A 6,000-nucleotide genomic window follows, 5' to 3' on the forward strand; every position below is an offset into this window, starting at 1 on the left:
CCCAACAAACAAACCGCAAAAAGTCACTACATCAAATAGATCTCCAAGAACATCAAGGAGAACATTGTATTGAATATCAAAAAGAGAGAAGAAGCCATCTAGCTACTAACTATGGACCTGTAGGTCTGTGGTAAACTACTCACGCTTCATCGGAGGGGCAGCAAGGATGATGAAGAACCCCTTCGTGATTGTTGCCCCCTCTGGCAAAGTGCCAGAAAAGGCCTCTAAATTGAATCTCGTGGTTCTGGAACTTGTGGCGGTGAAAAAAGTATTTTGTCGACTCGCCTGAGGGTTTTGGGATTTTAGAGTATTTATAGAGGCGGAGGTAGGTCAAATGGAGCCACTTGGGACCCACTTCCCACGAACTTTGGCGCGCCCTGGTGCCTAGTGGCCCACTGGCCCATCCTCTCATGGCCTTCAGAATCTTCCAGGGTCTCTTCTTGCGAGCAAAAAATCTCCAAAAAGTTTCGTGGCATTTGGACTTTGTTTGGTATTGATATTCTGCAAAGTAAAAAACAACAACTGACATTGGGCACTAAGTTAATAGGTTAGTCCCAAAAAATGATATAAAGTTGCTAGTAAATGTATATAAAACATCCAAGATTCATAATATAATAGCATGGAACAATAAAAATTTATAGATATGTTGGAGACATGTCAAGCATTCCAATCTTAATTCGTGCTCGTCCTCGAGTAGATAAATGATAAAAACATAATTTTTGATGTGGAATGCTACCTAACATATTCATCATATATTCTTTTCTTTGTAGCATGGACATTTGGACCTGAATGATTCAAAGCAATAGTCTATAATTTGACATGGAAATATCAATTCTCAAGCATATTAACAAGAAACTATGTCTTTCAAAATATCAACGATAAAGAAAGTTATCCCTAGCCCATTATGCTCAATCATTGATCCATCCATGAAACACACTCAAATATTAACTACATCCAATGCACAAGTATGACAATAGTGTTCCCTAGTTGGTGCTTTATAAGAGAAGATGGAGACTCAACATAAAATAAAATTGCATAAAAGTAAAAAATATAGACCCTTCGTAGAGGGAAGCAGAGATTTGTAGAGCTGCCAGAGCTCATAGCTTAAATTGAGAGATAAAATTATTTTGTGAGGCATGCTTTTCCTATGAACGAAAACAACCGAGAATTCCCAATATCTTCCATGCTAGATAAATCATAGGCGATTCCCAAACAAAAAGTAAAGTTTATTTTCTTTCCACCATTCTTTCACAATCCATGGCTAGCAGCATCCACGGGTGCCTTTCATACCAACACTTTCCAAGGAATTCATTATCATAGTATTTCTTTTCATTTCGAGATTGGGCATCACTATTACCTGCCACACTCTCGTGCAATGACAACTGAATAAACACTCATCGTGAGAATAAAATACCTAGCATGGAAAATATTGGCCACCCCCTGCCGCTTCATGAGCAGTACGGGCACACAAAAAGGAAATTCATTTTGAAAACTAGAGTTGGCACATACAAATTTACTTGGAACGACATGGAAACACCGCATATAGGTAGGTACGGTGGACTCATTTGGCACAATTTTGGGTTTAAGATTTGGATGCAAAAGGAGCATTCTCACTTAGTACAAATGAATGCTAGCAAATAGATTGAGAAGCGACCAACCAAATGGTCAGAAACAAGCATTGAACATAAATAACACTGAATAATGAACCATAAGTAGGATGTAACTTCATTGTATAATTATTGACTTTCGTACCTCCATAGGGAATCACAAACCTTAACACCAATATTCTTACTAAAGCATAATTACTCCCTTACATGATTCACGTATTGAAGGAAATATGCCCTAGAGGCAATAATAAAGTTATTATTTATTTCCTTATTTCATGATAAATGTTTATTATTCATGCTAGAATTGTATTAACCGGAAACTTAGTACATGTGTGAATACATAGACAAAACATAGTGTCCCTAGTATGCCTCTACTTGACTAGCTCGTTAATCAAAGATGGTTATGTTTCCTAGCCATAGACATGTGTTGTCATTTGATGAACGGGATCACATCATTAGGAGAATGATGTGATGGACAAGACCCATCCGTTAGCTTAGCATCATGATCATTACAGTTTCATTGCTACTGCTTTCTTCATGACTTATACATGTTCCTCACACTATGAGATTATGCAACTCCCGAATACCGGAGGAACACTTTGTGTGCTACCAAACATCACAACATAAATGGGTGATTATAAAGGTGCTCTACAGGTGTCTCCAAAGGTGTTTGTTGGGTTGGCATAGATCAAGATTAGGATTTGTCACTCCGTGTTTCGGAGAGGTATCTCTGGGTCCTCTTGGTAATACTCATCACTATAAGCCTTGCAAGCATTGTGACTAATGAGTTAGTTGCGGGATGAAGTATTGCAGAACGAGTAAGGAGACTTGCTGGTAACGAGATTGAACTAGGTATGATGATACTGACGATCGAATCTCGGGCAAGTAACATACCGACGACAAAGGGAACAACGTATGTTGTTATGCGGTTTGACCGATAAAGATCTTCATAGAATATGTAGGAACCAATATATGAATCCAAGTTCCGCTATTGGTTATTGACCGGAGACATGTCTCGGTCATGTCTACATAGTTCTTGAACCCGTAGGGTCCGCACGCTTAACGTTCGATGACGATTGATATTATGAGTTTATGTGATATGATGTACCGAAGGTTGTTCGGAGTCCCGGATGAGATCACGAACATGATGAGGAGTCTCAAAATGGTCGAGACATAAAGATCGATATATTGGAAGGCTATATTCGGACATCGGAAAGGTTTCGAGTGATTCGGGTATTTTTCGGAATACCGAGGAGTTACGGGAATTCACCGGGAGATGTAATGGGCCTTATTGGGCCATATGGGAAATAGAGGAGGCACGCCAAGGGGAGGTGGTGCCCCCCCATGGGTCCGAATTGGACTAGGGGAAGGGGGCGGCGCCCCCCTTGCCCTTTCCTACTCCCTCTCTCCTTCCTTCTCTCCTACTCCTAAAAGGGGAATGATTCCTACTAGGACTCCATACACTTGGCGCGCCCCTAGGGGCCGGCCTCTCTCCCTCCCTCCTTATATACGGGGGCAGGTGGCACCCCAAAGGCACACAAGTTTCTCTCCCAAGCATGTGCGGTGCCCCCCCACAGTTTTCCACCTCGGTCATATCATCGTAGTGCCTAGGCGAAGCCCTGCACCGGTAACTTCATCATCACCGTCACCACGCCGTCATGCTGACGGTACTATCTCTCGGCCTCAGCTGGATCTAGAGTTCGAGGGACGTCACCGAGCTGAACGTGTGCAGATCGTGGAGGTGTCGTGCTTTCGATACTTGATTGGTTGGATCGCGAAGACGTTCGACTACATCAACCTCGTTACTTAACGCTTCCGCTTTCGGTCTATGAGGGTACATGGACACATTCTCCCCTCTCGTTGCTATGCATCAGCTAGAGATAGATCTTGCGTGATCGTAGGATTTTTTTTGAAATTACTGCGTTCCCCAACAGTGGCATCCGAGCCAGGTCTATGCGTTGATGTTATATGCATGAGTAGAACACAAAGAGTTGTGGGCGATAATAGTCATACTGCTTATTTTGATTCGGTGGTATTGTTGGATGAATCGGCTCAGACCGACATTATGCGTACGCTTACGCGAGACTGGTTCTACCAACGTGCTTCGCACATAGGTGGCTGGTGAGTGTCTGTTTCTCCAACTTTAGTTGAATCGAGTGTGGCTACACCCGGTCCTTGGTGAAGGTTAAAACAACACACTTGACGAAAAATCATTGTGGTTTTGATGCGTAGGTAAGAACGGTTCTTGCTAGAAGCCCGTAGCAGCCACGTAAAACTTGCAACAACAAAGTAGAGGACGTCTAACTTGTTTTTGCAGGGCTTGCTATGATGTGATATGGTCAAGGCATGATGTGATATAAATTGCTGTATGAGATGATCATGTTTTGTAACAAAGTTATCGGCAACTGGCAGGAGCCATATGGTTGTCGCTTTATTGTATGCAATGCACTCGCCATGTAATTGTTTTACTTTATCACTAAGCGGTAGCGATAGTCGTAGTAACAATAGTTGGCGAGACGACAATGATGCTACGATGGAGATCAAGGTGTCGCGCCGGTGACGATGGAGATCATGATGATGCTTCGGTGATGGAGATCATGAGCACAAGATGATGATGGCCATATCATGTCACATATTTTGATTGCATGTGATGTTTATCCTTTATGCATCTTATTTTGCTTAGAACATCGGTAGCATTATAAGATGATCCCTTACTAAATTTCAAGGTACAAGTGTTCTTCCTGAGTATGCACCGTTGCTACAGTTCTTCGTGTTGAGATACCACGTGATAATCGGGTGTGATAGGCTCTACGTTCACATACAACGGGTGCAAGCCAATTTTGCACACGTAGAATACTCGGGTTAAACTTGACGAGCCTAGCATATGCAGATATGGCCTCAAAACACTGGAGACCGAAAGGTCGAGCGTGAATCATATAGTAGATATGATCAACATAGTGATGTTCACCATTGAAAACTACTCCATCTCACGTGATGATCGGACATGGTTTAGTTTATTTGGATCACGTGATCATCTAGATGACTAGAGGGATGTCTATCTAAGTGGGAGTTCTTAAGTAATATGATTAATTGAACTTTAATTTATCATGAACTTAGTCCTAATAGTATTTTGCAAATTATGTTGTAGATCAATAGCTCGCGTTGTAGCTTCCCTATGTTTTATATGTTCCTTGAGAAAACTAAGTTGAAGGATGATAGTAGCAATGATCTGAGGTTTATCCTCATTTGCTGCACGGAAGAATTATGTCCTTGATGCACCGCTAGGTGACAGACCTATTGCAGGAGCAGATGCAGACGTTATGAACGTTTGGCTAGCTCAATATGATGGCTATTTGATAGTTTAGTGCACCATGCTTTATGGCTTAAAACCGGGACTTAAAAAAATGTTTTGAACGTCATGGATCATATGAGATGTTCCAGGAGTTAAAGTTAATATTTGAAGCAAATACCCGAGTTGAGAGATATGAAGTTTCCAACAAGTTCTATAGCTAAAATATGGAGGAGAATAGCTCAAATAGTGAGCATGTGCTCAGATTGTCTGGGTACTACAATCGCTTGAATCAAGTGGGAGTTAATCTTGCAGATAAGATAGTGATTGACAGAGTTCTCTAGTCACCATCACCAAGTTACTGGAACTTCTTGATGAACTATAACATGCAAGGGATGACGAAAATGATCCCAAGCTCTTCGTGATGCTGAAATTGACGAAGGTAGAAATCAAGAAAGAGCATCAAGTGTTGATGATTGACAAGACCACTAGTTTCAAGAAAAGGGCAAAGGGAAAGAAAGGGAACTTCAAGTAGAATGGAAGCAAGTTTTCACTCCCATGAAGAAGCCCAAAACTGGACCAAAGCCTGAAGCTGAGTGCTTCTACTGCAAAGGAAATGGTCACTGGAAGCGGAAATGCCCTGAATATTTGGTGGATAAGAAGGATGGCAAAAGTGAACAAGGGTATATTTGATATACAAGTTACTGATGTATACCTTACTAGTGTTTATAGTAGCCCCTGGGTATTTGATACTTGTTCGGTTGCTAAGATTAGTAACTCGAAACAGGAGTTACAGAATAAACAGAGACTAGTTGAGGGTGAAGTGACGATGTGTGTTGGAAGTGGTTCCAAGATTGATATGATCATCATCGCACACTCCCTATACTTTCAAGATTAGTGTTGAACCTAAATAAATGTTATTTGGTGTTTGCGTTGAGCATAAATATGATTAGATCATGTTTACTGCAATACGATTATTCATCTAAGACAGAGAATAAATTGTTATTCTGTTTACATGAATAAAACCTTCTATGGTCATACACCCAATGTTGATGGTTTATAGAATCTCGATCATGGTAATACACATATTCATAGTATTGATGC

Source organism: Triticum aestivum, chromosome 6B (genome assembly GCF_018294505.1).
Source record: "Triticum aestivum cultivar Chinese Spring chromosome 6B, IWGSC CS RefSeq v2.1, whole genome shotgun sequence".
NCBI lineage: Eukaryota > Viridiplantae > Streptophyta > Magnoliopsida > Poales > Poaceae > Triticum > Triticum aestivum.